This window comes from Macaca thibetana, chromosome X, assembly GCF_024542745.1.
Source record: "Macaca thibetana thibetana isolate TM-01 chromosome X, ASM2454274v1, whole genome shotgun sequence".
NCBI lineage: Eukaryota > Metazoa > Chordata > Mammalia > Primates > Cercopithecidae > Macaca > Macaca thibetana.
In genome coordinates, this window is record NC_065598.1 from 106,381,027 (window position 1) to 106,396,468 (window position 15,442).

Genomic DNA, 15,442 nt, shown 5'->3' on the forward strand with positions numbered 1-15,442 from the left:
GCAGAGTGTTTTCCAGCTTGGTTCCATTCTCCCCATCAGTTTCAGGTACACCAATCACACGTAGATTTGGTCTTTCCACATAGTCCCATATTTCTTGGTGGCTTTGTTCGTTTATCTTTACTTTTTTCTCTAAACTTCTCTTCTCACTTCATTTCATTCATTTGATCTTCAATCACTGATACCCTTTCTTCCACTTGATCGAATTGGATATGGAAGCTTGTGCATGCGTCACAAAGTTCTCATGCCATGGTTTTCAGCTCCATCAGGTCATTTAAGGTCTTCTCTACATGGTTTATTCTAGTTAGCCATTCATCTAATCATTTTTTAAGGGTTTTAGCTTCCTTGCAATGGGTTTGAACATCCTCCTTTAGCTCAGAGAAGTTTGTTATTACCAACCTTCTGAAGCCTGCTTCTGTCAACTCGTCAAAGTCATTCTCCATCCAGCTTTGTTCCATTGCTGGCGAGGAGCTGTAATCCTTTGGAGGAGAACAGGCTCTCTGGTTTTTAGACTTTTCAGCTTTTCTGTTCTAGTTTCTCCCCATCTTTGTGGTTTTATCTACCTTTGGTCTTTGATGCTGGTGACCTACAGATGGGATTTTGGTGTGGATGTCCTTTTTGTTGATGTTGATGCTATTTCTTTCTGTTTGTTAGTTTTCCTTCTAACAGTCAGATCCCTCAGCTGCAGGTCTGTTGGAGTTTGTTGGAGGTCCACTCCAGACCCTGTTTGCCTGGGTATCACCAGCAGAGGCTGCAGAACAGCAAACATTGCTGCCTGATCCTTCCTCTGGAAGCTTTGTCTCAGAGGGGCACCTGGCTGTATGAGGTGTCAGTCAGCCGCTACTGGTAGATGTCTCCCAGTTAGGCTACACGGGGGTCAGGGACCCACTTGAGGAGACAGTCTGTCCGTTCTCAGAGCTCAAACACCATACTGGGAGAACCACTGCTCTCTTCAGAGCTGTCACATAGGGACGTTTTACTCTGCAGACATTTCTGCTGCCTTTTGTTCGGCTATGCCCTGCCCACAGAGGTGGAGTCTACAAAGGCAGGCAGGCCTGCCCCTGTTGAGCTGAGGTGGGCTCCACCCAGTTCGAGCTTCCTGGCCACTTTGATTACCACTCAAGCCTCAGCAATGACAGACGCCCCTCCCCCAGCCAAGCTGTCACTTCCCAGTTCGATCTTGGATTGCTGCACTAGCAGTGAGCAAGGTTCCATGGGCATGGGACCTGCTAAGCCAGGCAAGGGATATAATCTCCTGGTGTGCCGTTTGCTAAGACTGTTGGAAAAGTGCAGTATTTAGGTGGCAGTGTCCTGGTTTTCCCGGTATAGTCTGTCATGGCTTCCCTTGGCTAGGAAAGGGAAATCCCTTGGCCTCTTGTACCTTCTGGGTGAGGTGATGCCCTGCCCTGCTTCGGCTCACCCTCCATGGGCTGCACTCACTGTTCAACCAGTCCCAGTGAGATGAACTAGGTACCTCAGTTGGAAATGCAGAAATCACCTGACTTCGGCATCGATCATGCTGGGAGCTGCAGACTGGAGCTGTTCCTATTAGGCCATCTTGGAACAGACCCCCAAGAGAAGTATTCTTAAAGCCCAAGGTTGATATTTTTGGTTTCACTCAAAATATCTCTAGCTTTTCTTTGTTCTTGGTACTTCAGTGTCATATTCGTTGTAACTTATGGAAGCTCAGATGTTTCGATTGCCAAAAGTAAGGCATCAGATAAAAAAACAAGAAAAAATAAAATAAAATTTGGTCTATGTCTGCCTGTCACCAAAGTAACTGGAAAAAAAAAAATAAATAAATCAACTAGGTGTTTTGACCATGTACAACTAGGCAGAGTTCTAGGTGACTTTTTCATTGTGTTTACTAAATCTTCTTGTCATTTGGGTAACACCAGGAAAGTTTCACAAGCAATTTTACATCAATTTCCATATTTTTGTACCAGTTGAATATTAACTCATCAAGGAGACTGGGCCACTAAGAATTCCCATGGAAAATAGACCCCCACCTCCCTGTTTCCCTTACCAACATATGTTGATGTTAGATTTCAGGTTAACTGACAAATTCTTATTATAGAAAAACATTTGTTCTTTCCTCTGTACTTTGTCTCATCTCTTCCTGAAATGTTAAAAATTGAATGTATTTTTTCAGTTGCTTTAGAAGCATAAATGAAAATGCTGCTATATTATCCTCACCAATTGCCTGATCACTGATGGTCCTGAATGGTGTATTTGGTGTCTATGTTATAGTCCATAAGTGCCAAAGAAAAAAATTCTGCTGATGATCCCCAGGTATGTGTTAATGAGCAGATTGATTTGGCTCAAATTTGAAAAACTTCATATATTAAATAACTACTTATGTAGCATGTAATATTTATTAGGTATTAGAGTGCTGTAGTATTTGAATGAGGGTTATTGAAATAACAATAATTATAATAATATTATACGCCATGTACTTAGCTAAGTATGCTTTATCTCATTTACTTCTCACAACAACCGTATGAGGCAGGGTGTTGTTTTTATTCCCGTTTTACAGAGGATGAAATTAAGTCTCAAAAAGGTTGAGTAACTCACTCAAGATGATATGAAACTAAGATTTGAATCCAGGCCACAGCTAAAGTCCCTGCATTATTATTTCACATATGAATTCAAAGAACTTGGCTTCTGATGAATCAATTGATATAGCTAGTTCAAGTTAGGGTAGAAATTCATTCAGCCTAGAGATCTAAGTTGAGGTCCACGGTCCCGATGTGTTTTTCTTTGTTTGTTTGTTTTTTCATTTGGTTTTTATTGTGACAGAGTCTTGCTCTGTTACCCAGCCTGGAGTGCAGTGGCATGATCATAGCTTAGAGTAACCTCAAACTCCTGGCTCAAGTGATCCTCCCACATCAGTCTCCTGAATAACTGGGACTAAAAGCATGTGCCACCATATCTGGCTATTTTTTATTTTTATTTTTATTTTTTGATAAATGGGATCTTGCTTTGTTGTCCAGGCTGGTCTTGAATTTCTGGCCTCAAGTGATCCTCCCGCCTCAGCCTCTCAAAGTGCTGAGATTACATGCGTGAGTCACTGTGTCTGGCTGGTCATAATATTTTTGAGCCAACTTGACTATTTTACTATTTTGTTTCTTCATGCTTGTAGTGCATGCTTTGACCCATTTTGCAGAGAAGCTGACCATTTACTGAATTGTCTCACTTGAGTCTCACATGTCCCATTAGGAAACTGAAGCTCAGGCAAGTTAAGTGACTTGCCCAAGGTCATACAGCTTATAAATGGAGACTGCCACACTCCAGCACCCATGCCTTTAACCACTGTGATAACTACCTTGATCCAAAAAAAAAAAAAAAAAAAAAAAAAAAAAAATGAGATTCTATCTTTGAGCTAGTTCATTAAATAAAGAATGATATAAAGAATTTGTATCAATAAAAATATATCTTCTACTTTCTTTTCTTCTTTCATTCTTTCAACAAATACTTATCAGGCACCACATTTTTGCCAAGCATTTTTATAGACTCTGGGGACCATTGGTTAAAAAAATAGAAAAGAATGAGAAAAAAAATGTCTGCCTTCACAGAGCATACATCTGGTGGGAATAGGGGAGACAGGTAAAAGACAAGGTAAATAAGAAAAGTATATACTGTGGTATGTTGTAATATATACTATGTTGGGTCAAACAGGTGGAGTGTATACAATGAGGGTGGAGATGGAGTTTGCAATTCTGGGATAGGGTGAACTCACAGGGAAGGTGGCATTTGAAGGGGCTACAGAAGTGAGCCATGTGGATATCTGGGATTAAATTGTTCTAAGAAGAAAATCTAGCAAGTTCAAAGGCCCTAAGGTAAGACAGTGCCTGGTGTAGTCAAGGAACAGCAAGGAGACCAGTGTGGTTGGAGAAGACAGAGTGAGGGAGATGAGGTCAGAGAGGGAACAGGGCCAGATCATGTAGGGCTTCGAAGGTAGGTCATGGATAGGATGTTGGTTTTAACTCTGAGGGACAAGGTAAACTATTAGGGGATTTTGAGAAAAGGAGTGTCATCTGACTGATTGTTTAGTAGGATTGCCCTTGCTTCTCTCTTGAGAATATGTTTAAAGTGGGCCAGGACAGAAGCAAAAACATCAGTTAGAAAGTCATTGTAATAATCCATGCAAGATAAGATGGTAACTTGGGCCAGACTGGCATAGTGCACATGGTGAGAAGATGTCAGATTTTCAATAAAATTTGAAGGTGGAGTTGACAATTTTCAATAGATCAGATGTGAGGTATAGTTACAAGGTTTTGGATCTTAGCAAAAGGCAATAAAGATTTGCCACTTATTGAGATGAAAAAGACTATAGTAGGAGCAGGTTAAGGGAGGAAGACCAGGAATAGAGTTTTAAACATGTTAAATTTATAATACCTACCTGACATATAAGTGTGAATTTCAAACAGGTAGTTGGAGTCACCACTGTATTGATGGTATATAAAATTAAGACCCAGAATGAGATCTTCTAAGGAATGTGTGTAGATAAAGAAGAGAAGAGGTACTAGAATTGAGCCCTGGTTACTCTAACATTTAGTGGTTGGGAAGATGAGGAGAAATCAGCAAAAAAGATTGAGAAGAATGGTCATAAAGGTAAAAGACAAAGGAGTATATCCGTATAGAAACCAAGTGAAGAAAGTATTTCATGGAGGAGTGATTAGCAGCGAAAGAGCACTGATGGATCAATTAGGATGAGAACTGGGAAGTAATACTTGGATTTTACATTATGGATGTTGCTAGTGACCTTATAAGAGCAGTTCTGGAGAAGTGGTGGAAGCCGACATCTTATTAGAGCAGGTTCAAGAGAGTGTAGGAGGAAAGAAACAGGGGGCTGAGAGTGTAGACAATCCTATTCATAAGTCTTTCTATAAAGGGAAAAAGAAAATATAGGTGGAGGAGGAAGTAAAGTCAAAAAGAAGTTTTGGCTTGAAGGTAGGAGAGATAACAATATGTTTTTGCACTTATTAGGGAAGTTCCAGCAGAGAGAAATTTCTTAGTCCTCCATCCCCCAGGTCTTTACTAGTTTGTGGCAGTTGTGTTGAGCTATGTGCAGTGGTTCTCAAGCTTTGCTGCATGCTGTAATTACTCTGGGAGCTTTGCTTTTTAAAATTGTAATGCCCAGACCAATTAAATCAGAATGTCTGTGGTTGAGAGCCCAGGCATACTGATGTGTATGTGTGTGTGTGTGTATGTGTGTGTGTGTAAAAATACTAATATTGACCAGGCCCTCTGCTAGATGACTTATGGAGCATTAGAAAAGCCATTTGCCCACATCTGGCTTCTCTCTCACCTTCTAGATCCTTAGGATTAAGGCACTGCAAAGGAGGTAAAGCAATATGCCATTATCAATCATTAACATCTTAGAGGAAATTGTTCCAGACCCTTGCCAGTGTGACAGCTAGCTTAACACGGAATTTGTCAGGGATGAGAGATGGCACAGGTAATTTTTGCTTGGGTAGAAAGAACAATTCTGCATTTCTTGTTCCTTTGATTTCACATCATGATTATAGTTGTTATTTTTGAGTCAGAAGTGCCCAGCTGGCTGCCTGTCATGGCCTTTGCTTTTTGCTTGTCATTGCAAGCAGAACACTGCGTACGGGGTAGAGTAGCAGGCCATGCCCACCCAAACTACAGTGCCTTTTCAGGCTTCAGAGTAGGAGGGTGAGGCTTGAGAGCTCTTCCCTTTCTCCCTTCCTGCTGAGAATGTGGATGTACTAGTAGGTACACAGTGTCTCCTGAGGAAACCATACACATGGTTTGATGTACTGAGTGCCACCTGAGAAGTCTAAACTATGTGCTGTGGAAGCAAAGATGAGGGATTAATTAATTCTTATACAAATACTTCATTCACATATTAATTCAAGAAATATTTCCTGAGCACCTGTTAGGTGTCAAGTACTGTTCTAGATACTTGGAATATATCAATGACAAAACAATTCTTTGTAGAATTTATATTCTAATTGAAGAAGACAGAAAATAAACCATAATAAATGTAGTTGATATAATTTTTGTCTCTGAATGTTCACCTTCCTTCTATCTATACTCTTTGCCATGTGGCTGTACAGTTTCTCTTACTAGAGACAGAGTGTGTTATTGTGTATTATCCCATTAATGTTGGTTTTTTGTCATAAGACTTGCTTTAGCCAATGGAATATTGATAGAGGTGATGTTTACAAAAGCTTAACATGTGATTGTGTGTTTGGGCTTGCTTTCTTGTGCTTCTACCATAAGTTTGAGAAAGACATGTCCCTGGTAGCCTGCTCATCCATGGAAGATAAGAAACAAGTGGAGGATGATTAGATACAAATAGCAGCTTGGAGCCAACTCCCATTCAATCCAGAGATATGTGATTGAAAACAAATGATTGTTGTTTTAAGTCACTGAGAATTGGGATGGTATGTTAGTGCAAACTATTTTGGCAATACTTGGCTAATATCATAAGATAGATAGATAGATAGATAGATAGATAGATAGATAGATTTATTGATGTATACATACATATATAGGTATGTTAGAAGATACTAAATGCTATGGAAAAAAATAAACATTAGAAGTGTGAGGCATATTAAGAGTGCTGGAGTCAAGGAATGATTTGCAGTATTAAATAGGGTGATTGGTGTGGCAGGAGGGGAGTGTAATGGGGAAAGTTGTGGGGGATAAGGACAAGGTTGGGATCAGATCATACTAGACCTTGTAGGCCACTGAAAGGACTTTAATCAGCTGTTTCTCCAAGGAACCTGATTTTCTTTTTTCTTTTTTTTTTTTTTTTTTTTGAGACGGAGTCTCGCTGTGTCTCCCAGGCTGGAGTGCAGTGGTGTGATCTCGGCTCACTGCAAGCTCCGCCTCCCGGGTTCACGCCATTCTCCCGTCTCAGCCTCCCAAGTAGCTGAGACTACAGGCGCCCGCCACCACGCCCGGCTAGTTTTTTGTATTTTTAGTAGAGACGGGGTTTCACCATGTTAGCCAGGATAGTCTCGATCTCCTGACCTCGTGATCCACCCGCCTCGGCCTCCCAAAGTGCTGGGATTACAGGCTTGAGCCACCGCGCCCGGCCGGAACCTGATTTTCAAGACCACCTTCTGAGTTCTAAAAATGCTTATTACTACTGTGTTGGTTGTTATGCATTTTAAGTACAATACCATATGAGTATGTACTGATATTACCAATTATACTTAGGATGACATAGGATTTTATTAAACTCTTCTACCTTACATCTGTATCTCCTTGAGAATCCTTGCTCTCATGGGTAGCAGTAGTGATAGAATCAGACTATCACTCAATTGTTCATTTGCTTTATTCCATACAAAACTGAAATGTACATATATTCTGGCCCAGCTAGTCTACTTCTATGTATTTATTCTGAGAGGAATGCTCTTCTATGCAGAAAAAGAGGCATGTACCAGGATGTTCTTTATGGTCTTATTCACAGAAGAGGCAAAAAAGTAAAAAACAACCCAGATGTTAATCAGTAGGGTAGTGGAAAAGCCAAACTTGGTGCTTCCATATTATGAAATACTTTGCAGCAGGATAAAAATTAAATTTATATATTTAAAATATTTAAAACATTGTTGAGGGGGAAGTGAGTTACAGAATAATAATAAATCATAGCATTTATTGAGGGCTTAATTTATGCCAGACATGTCTCAAATCCTTTATATGTACTAATTATTGCCATTATCATAACCCTACCTACGTGGTTGGCAATATCATTATCCCCCTTTTACAAATGGAAAAACTCAGGCACAGAAGGTTTGAAGAAATTCACTAAGGTAATATAGGTCATAAGTGCTACAATGTGGATTTGAATTCAAGCAGTTTGACAATATAATCTACGATCTTAACCTCCATTTTATACCACCTATCTAATTTACATATGTGAAACTCCAAAATTTTATATTAGTATGCACACATATATACTTTATTTCATAGAGAAAGATCTGGATGGATGTGTACCAAACTACTAATAGCTACCTTGGGGGAAGAGAATGAAATAGAGTGGAACAAGAGGGACTTTTGCTCCATCTACATGATTTGAAATTTTAACAAGGAGAATAGAAAATATAGCCTTTTTGTAATTAAAATTTTTTTTGAAAAAATTCATGGGTTCTACTTTTGGTTATGGCCAAGTAAACTCATATTGGACCAACCCTCCTGAAGACAAAAATATAAAGTCAGGACAAAATTTGAAAGGCAACTCAATTAAGAGACTGGAAAACAGAAAGCAGGCAGATTCTGGAGAGTCACCAGCTGGACAAAGAGAATGGCAAAGGGTTTAAGTCTCCTCTTTCACAGATTCTTGCCTGGGGGTAAGCCCTAATCTGTGCCATGGAAACAGCTAATGCTCTGACAGAAAACTGGCAGGTTTTTCTAGATTGAGTAGTGAAGGGATAGAGTTTGGGCCCACCAAAGCTGCTGGGAAGGGAGGAGGAATTATCAGAAAGGAAAGTGACAAAGAAAAGGAAGCACAAATTCTCTGAACAAATTCTTTCCAACTCTCTGCTCTCTGGTTGACCTCTGAACTTTGTAGATGCAGAGAAGACTCCAAGCAGTTCAGCTAAAGGTAAACGAATTGATCTGACATTAGATCAGTCAGTTTGCAGTTGCCTGCTAAAATAACAATATTAACATTCATCAGAGAAATATAATATTACCCAGAGTTTCCACAATACAGTATTCATGAAGTCCAGGATGCTACTCAAAACTATATGGTATATGTATGAAGCAGCTGGATAATATGACCCATTCTCAACAGAAAAATATTCATAAGGACCATCTCTGAAATGATTCATGTTGGAATTAGCAGACAATGGTATTTAAGCAGCTATTACAACTATGCTTAATGAAGGAAATATGCTTACAGTGAATGTAAAGATTGGGAATCTCAGCAGAGAAACAGAAACCATAAAAAGGGAATAGGTGAAAATTTAAAACTGAAAAATACAATATCTGAAATTTTAAGAAATCGAAATGGGCAAAAAATTGTAGATGACAATGTAAGGAGCCAATGAACTTGCAGATAGATCCATAGAAAGTATCCAATTTGACAAACAAGGGAAAGAAATCTTCAGAGACAAATGGGGCAGTATCAAAGTTCTAACTCATATATAGCTGGAGTTCCAAAAGGAAAGGAAAGAGAGATTGAAGCAGGAAAAAAAAAAAAAACTTTTAAAAGAAATAATGGGTGCAAATATCCCAAATTTGGTGAAAGACATGCATTTACAGATTCAGGAATCTCAGTGAACAAAATAAATACCATGAAAACCATGTCTAATCAAACTGATGAAAACCAAAGATAAAGAGAAAATCTTGAACGTACCCCAAAACAACCAGAGAAAATAATACATTACATAGGGGAACAATGTTTCTGATAATCTAGAAATGATTTAGATGTTTGAATTAGAGGAAACTGGAATACAAAATATAATATAATGGGATACAGTGGAACAATATCTTTTGGGGGAAAAATCTCTTAAACTAGAATTTTATATCCAGAGAACTTATCCATCAAGAAAGAAAGTGAAATAAAAATAGTTTTACATAGAAGAAAACAAATATACATTGTCTCCAGCAGATCTGTACTTCAAGAAATGATAGCGTTATTCAGGTGATATAGTTTGAACGCATGTCCCTACCAAATCTCATGTTGAATTGTAATCCTCAGTGTTGCAGGTAAGGCCTCTTGGGAGATGTTTGGAACATGGAGGCAGATCCCTCATGAATGGCTTGGGTCATCTCCTTGGTGATAAGTGAGATCTTGTTCTGAGTTCACATGAGATCTGGTGGTTTAAAAGTGTGTGGCCCTTACTTCACCCCCTTCCTCTATCTGTCTCTTGCTCCTGCTTTTGCCATGTGAAGTGCCTGTGCCCCTCTTTGCCTTTTACCATGATTGGAAGCTTCCTGATACCTCCCCAGAAGCAGCTGCCACTATACTTCCTGTATAGTCGGCAGAACCATGAGCCAATTAAACCCCTTTTCTTATACATTATCTGGTCTCAGATATGTATTTTTAGCAGTGCAAGAATGGCCTAATACATCAGGCTAAAGGAGAAATTATACCAGATTGAAAACCAGAATCTTCAGAAACAAATGAAGATTACCAGAAATGGTAAATATCTGGTAAATATAAAAACGACTTTCCTCTTAATTTCCTTGAAACACATATGAGTGTTTAAAGCAAAGATATAACATTGTTGTGTGAAATTTAACATGTATATAGGTCTGACTTATCTGACAGCTATAACATATAGATGATAGTGGTGTCCTTATGAGAAGAAAAAATGCAGAGACATAAACACATGAGGGAAAACTGCTGTGTGGTGATAGAAGCAGAAATTGAAGTCTTGCAGCTGCAAGCAAAGGACCACCAAGGATGTCCAGCAAACCACCTGAAGCTAGGAAGAGGCAAGGGAGGATTCTCCCCTATGGGTTACAGAGGGAACTTGGTCCTAACTACATCTTGATTTTTGACTTCAAGCATCCAGAATTGTGAGACAATATACTTCTCTTTTTAAGTCACCCATTTTGTAATATTTTGTTATGGCAGCCCTAGAAAACTAATGCAGATATTATACAAAGTCTGTTTTCTGACCATGGTTGAATTAGAAATTAATAATAAGATATCTGGATAAACAAAAAATGTTTGGAAATTAAGTAACACATTTCTAAATTATCCATGGATCAAATCACAAGGGACATTAGAGAACATTTGAAACTGAGTGATAATAAAAATACAACCTATCAAAATTAATGAGATGCAGTTTAAGCTATGCATTGAAGGAAGTTTATGTTAGACAATTATAGTAGAAAAGAAGAAAGGTCCAAAATCAATAATATAAGTTTCCACTCTAAGAATCCAGCAAAAGAAGAACAAATTAAACCCAAATAGAAGGAAGGTAATCCTAAAGAGCAGAAATTGATTAAATAGAAAACAAATGAAAAGTAGAGAAAAATAATAAAACCAAAAATGGATTCTTCACAAAGATCAACACATTTGATAAACCCCTAGTAAGACTTCTCAAGGAAAAAAATCAGAAAATATAAATTACCAATATCAGAAATGAAAGTGGGGTTACCATTAACAATCTGCAAACATAAAAGTATATTATTAAGAGATTATTATGAAGAACTTCAAGCCAAAAAATTTAATAATGCAGATAAAATACACAAATTACTTAAAAATACAACTCACCAATTATAAACAGCACCATATCGATTAAAGAAATTGAATTTATAATCCAAATCTTTTCCTGAATAAAAATTCTGTGCCAGGATTGTTTCACTAATGAAATCAGTCAAACATGTAATGAACAAACAATGCCAATCTGAACACAAATTTAGACAGAAATTAGAAAAGAAGGAAATATGTTCCACTTCATGTTTTGAGGACAGCATAATGCCAACACTAAAATATGGCAAAGATATTAAAAGAAATTTATAGAACAGTATCTCAAGAACACAGGTGCAAATCTCCTTAACACTGTATTAACAGATACAATCCTAGCAATATAGAAACAATATAATACAGCAGGACCAAGCAAGATTTATCCTAGGAATTCAAGGTTTACCTAACACTTGAAAATCAATCAATATAATTCACCATGTTAACAGCACAAAGGGAAAATTCATATAATCACATCCACATATGCTGAAGAATCATGACATAATCAGCACTTTTTCATGATTAAAATTCTAGGCAAACTAGGAATAGAGGGACTCTTCTTATCTGATAAAATGTATCTATGAAGAATGTACATCTAACACCATACTCAATGGTGAAATACTACATGTTTTGACCACTTTTAATCAACATTGTTTTGGAGATTCTAGCCTTTGCAATAAAGCAAGCAAATGAAATTAGAGGCATAAATATGAGAAAGGAACAATTTGCAGATGGCATGATGGCTTACACAGAAAATCCTAAAGAATTTTAAATAACTACTGGAACTAATAAGTGAATTAACAAAATTACATAGTACAATGTTAGCATAACAAGTCAACTGCATCTTTTATACTGGCAAACTATTGGAAAGTGACATTCAGAAATCAATTCCATTTGTAATAGCATAAGAAAACATAAACTACTTAGGAATAAATTTAACAAAAGATGTGCCAAGACCTCTAGACTGAAAAAGCTCAAAACTTAATTAAGATAAATTAAGCTCTAAATACATGCATGGAAATACCATATTTGTATATTGAAAGACTTGTCTTAAGATGTTCATTTCCCCCAAATGGTCTAGGGATTCAACCACATGCCAGACATAATCCCATCTGGCTCTTTCATAGAAATGTACAAACTAATTCTAAAATTTATTTGGAAATACAAAGGAACTAGATATCTAAAGCAATCTTAAACAAATCTCAGGAATGGAAAACCAAATATCATATGTTCTCACTTGTAAGTGGGAACTAAGCTATGAGGATGCAAAAGCATACGAATGATGTAATGGGCTTTGGGGACCCAAGGGGAAAGGTGGGAGGGGGGCGATGGACAAAAGACTACATATTGGGTATGGTGTACACTGCTAGGGTGATGGGTGCACCCAAATCTCAGAAATCATCACTAAATAACTTATCCATGTAGCCAAAAACTACCTGTTCCCCCAAAACTATTGAAATTCAAATAAAATAAACTGGATCTTTCAAATACCACTTTAACAAAATAAAACCCATTTTATTAGCATAAAAAACTCACCAGAAAGATCACAAAATTTCCTATACCTGACTTCAATGTTTATTGTAAAACCACTGTAATCAAGACCATATATCATTGGTGTAAGGACTGACAAATAATGGAGCAAAATATAGAGTCTAGAAATAAACACATACTTTTATAGTCATCTAATTTTTGACATAGATGCTAAAACAATTCAATGAGAAAAGTAAAGACTCGTCAACAGATGGTGCTGGAAAACTGGATATACAGATAGAAACCTAATCTCTACCTCAAACTACATATCTTAGTCCATTTGAGCTGCTGTAACAAAATACCATAGACTGATTGGCTTATAAACAACCAAAATTTATTCTTTACAGTTCTGGAGGTTGGAAAGTCCAGGATCAAGGCATTGGCAAATTTGGTGTCTGGTAAGACCCCACTTCTGGGTCATAGATGGCTGTCTTTTCGCTGTGTCCTCACATGGTAGAAGAAGTAAACATCTCCTTTAGGCCTCTTTTATAGGGAAACTAATCCTATTCATGAGGGTTCCATTCTCATGAACTTATCACTTCCCAGTGGCCCCCCCACTGAATACCATCACTAGTGGATTATAATTTCAACATATTAATTTGGGGGGAACATAAATATTCAGACCATAACACCATACACAAAATTAATTTGCATAGGATTACATACCTAATGATAAAACTTAAGCCATAAAAATTCTAGAAAATATAGGAGCATATCTCCATGAAAGTTTCTTAGGACACAGAAATAATTATATAATAAAAATTGATACATTAAGAGCATCAAAATTAAAAACCACTTTTTTATCAAAAGGCACCATTAAGAAAATGAATAGACAAGCCACATTCAGGAGAAAATATCCCAAAGCATATCCCAGATAAAGAAGTGGTATTCAGAATATATAAAGACAAATAACCTGATCAAAACAGGCAAAATGTTTAAACAGAATCTTCACAAAAGATATTTGAATGACCAATAAGCACATGACTATGCAGTCAACATCATTAGATATCAGAGAACTGCAAACTAAAATCATACTGAGATACCAGTAGACACCCAGAAGAACAGCTAAAATTAAACAGACAACACCAAATGTTGGAAAGAATGCAAAGCAACTAGAACTTGCATACATTTTTTGCTGGGAGTATAAGATGGTATAAAGACTTTGGAAAAATGTCCAGCAGTTAGTTATAAATGTGAATATACAGTAACCTTATTATCTAAAAATTCTATTTCTAGGTATTTGCCCAAAATAGATAAAACATTTGCCATGCAAAAACTTACATATGAATACTCATGGAAGCTTTATTCATAATACTTCCAAACTGGAAATAGTTCATGTGTTCATTAATATGTGAATGGATAAAACACTGTGGTATAGGCATACAGTGAAATACTACTTAGCAATGAAAAGGAATGAATTATTGATATATGCAATAGCATGGATGAATCTTAAAAATATTATGCTGAATGAAAGAATTATTACACAAAAAAGTGTAATAAACTGTATGATTTAATTATATAAACTTCTAGAAGAAGCAAAATTAATCGATGGTGAAAAAAACTGTGGTTACCTGAGGCAGAGATAAAGGTGGGGACTGAATGAAAGAGGGCATGAAAAACTTTCTAAAGTCATGATAATGTTTTACATCTTGAAAGGGGTTTTGGTTACACGTTTGTATCCATTTGCCATAACTCACTGGTGGTTCAATTGAGATTTATGTATCTCATTTTATGTAAATTTAACTTCAAAAGAAAAAGTACCATAAACAAATTCTGACCTTTAGCTGATGATATGCATGCTGAAGTATTCAGGGAGAAGTGTATTACTGTCTGCAATTTACTTTGACATGTATAAAAGTAATAATATGGATTGATGACTGGATAGCGGGATAGAAAAATTAGGTTTGTGATAATGCAAAGTACAATAAAATGTAAATTGTAGAATCTAAGTGTTGGGTATAAGGACGTTCACTGTGAAAGTCTTTCAACTTTTCTGTATGTTTGAAAATCTTGGTTAAAAACTGTTGGAGAAAATAATGATGGTTGTGGTGATTCATCCAGAAGTACCCATGATCTCCCCACATCCCTTTCTGTGTCTGACTTCTCCATGCTCACTCATATTTAGTATCTGAACTTCCCCCTCCTGTTTTGTTTTCCAGGTTATATCTTACCCCCCATATACACCCATGACTTCCATCCCGATCACTAAGTTCTTTTCACACTGTCCTCTGATAAGGGATGTAGTCAGCTTGTCTACTGGACCTCTTCAAGGGACCTGCTCCATCTGATGAAATCTTCCATTTCAAGTTCTAAAACCCTTCCCTGGCTCCCACTAAAAAGGATTAGCTTCTAGGCCCATTACTTTCAGAGATATGAGCTCACAGTACAAAGACAATTGCATTGGACACACAAAGGCATCCATCCTGGCTTGTAGAGTTAAAGATGACCTTGTGTGGAGTTTCTGTGTGACTAATATGAGAACTTCAGTTTATTGCAAAGATAATTTGTATAGATATTGGGGCCCAGGCAGTGTTATGAACACCTTCCCAGACAATGATATGCTTATTTAGGAACCAAGATTAAGTCCAATGGCCTTAGAGGAAGTCCAACAGGCTTGATCACTGGTTCTTATCCTAATCATGCCCCCAAGTGATGGTTGTGAGCTATGCTCAAAAGGAAATAGCTCTCCACAATGGCAATATATCTAGTCCAATGGTTCTCATTCCTGGCCACACA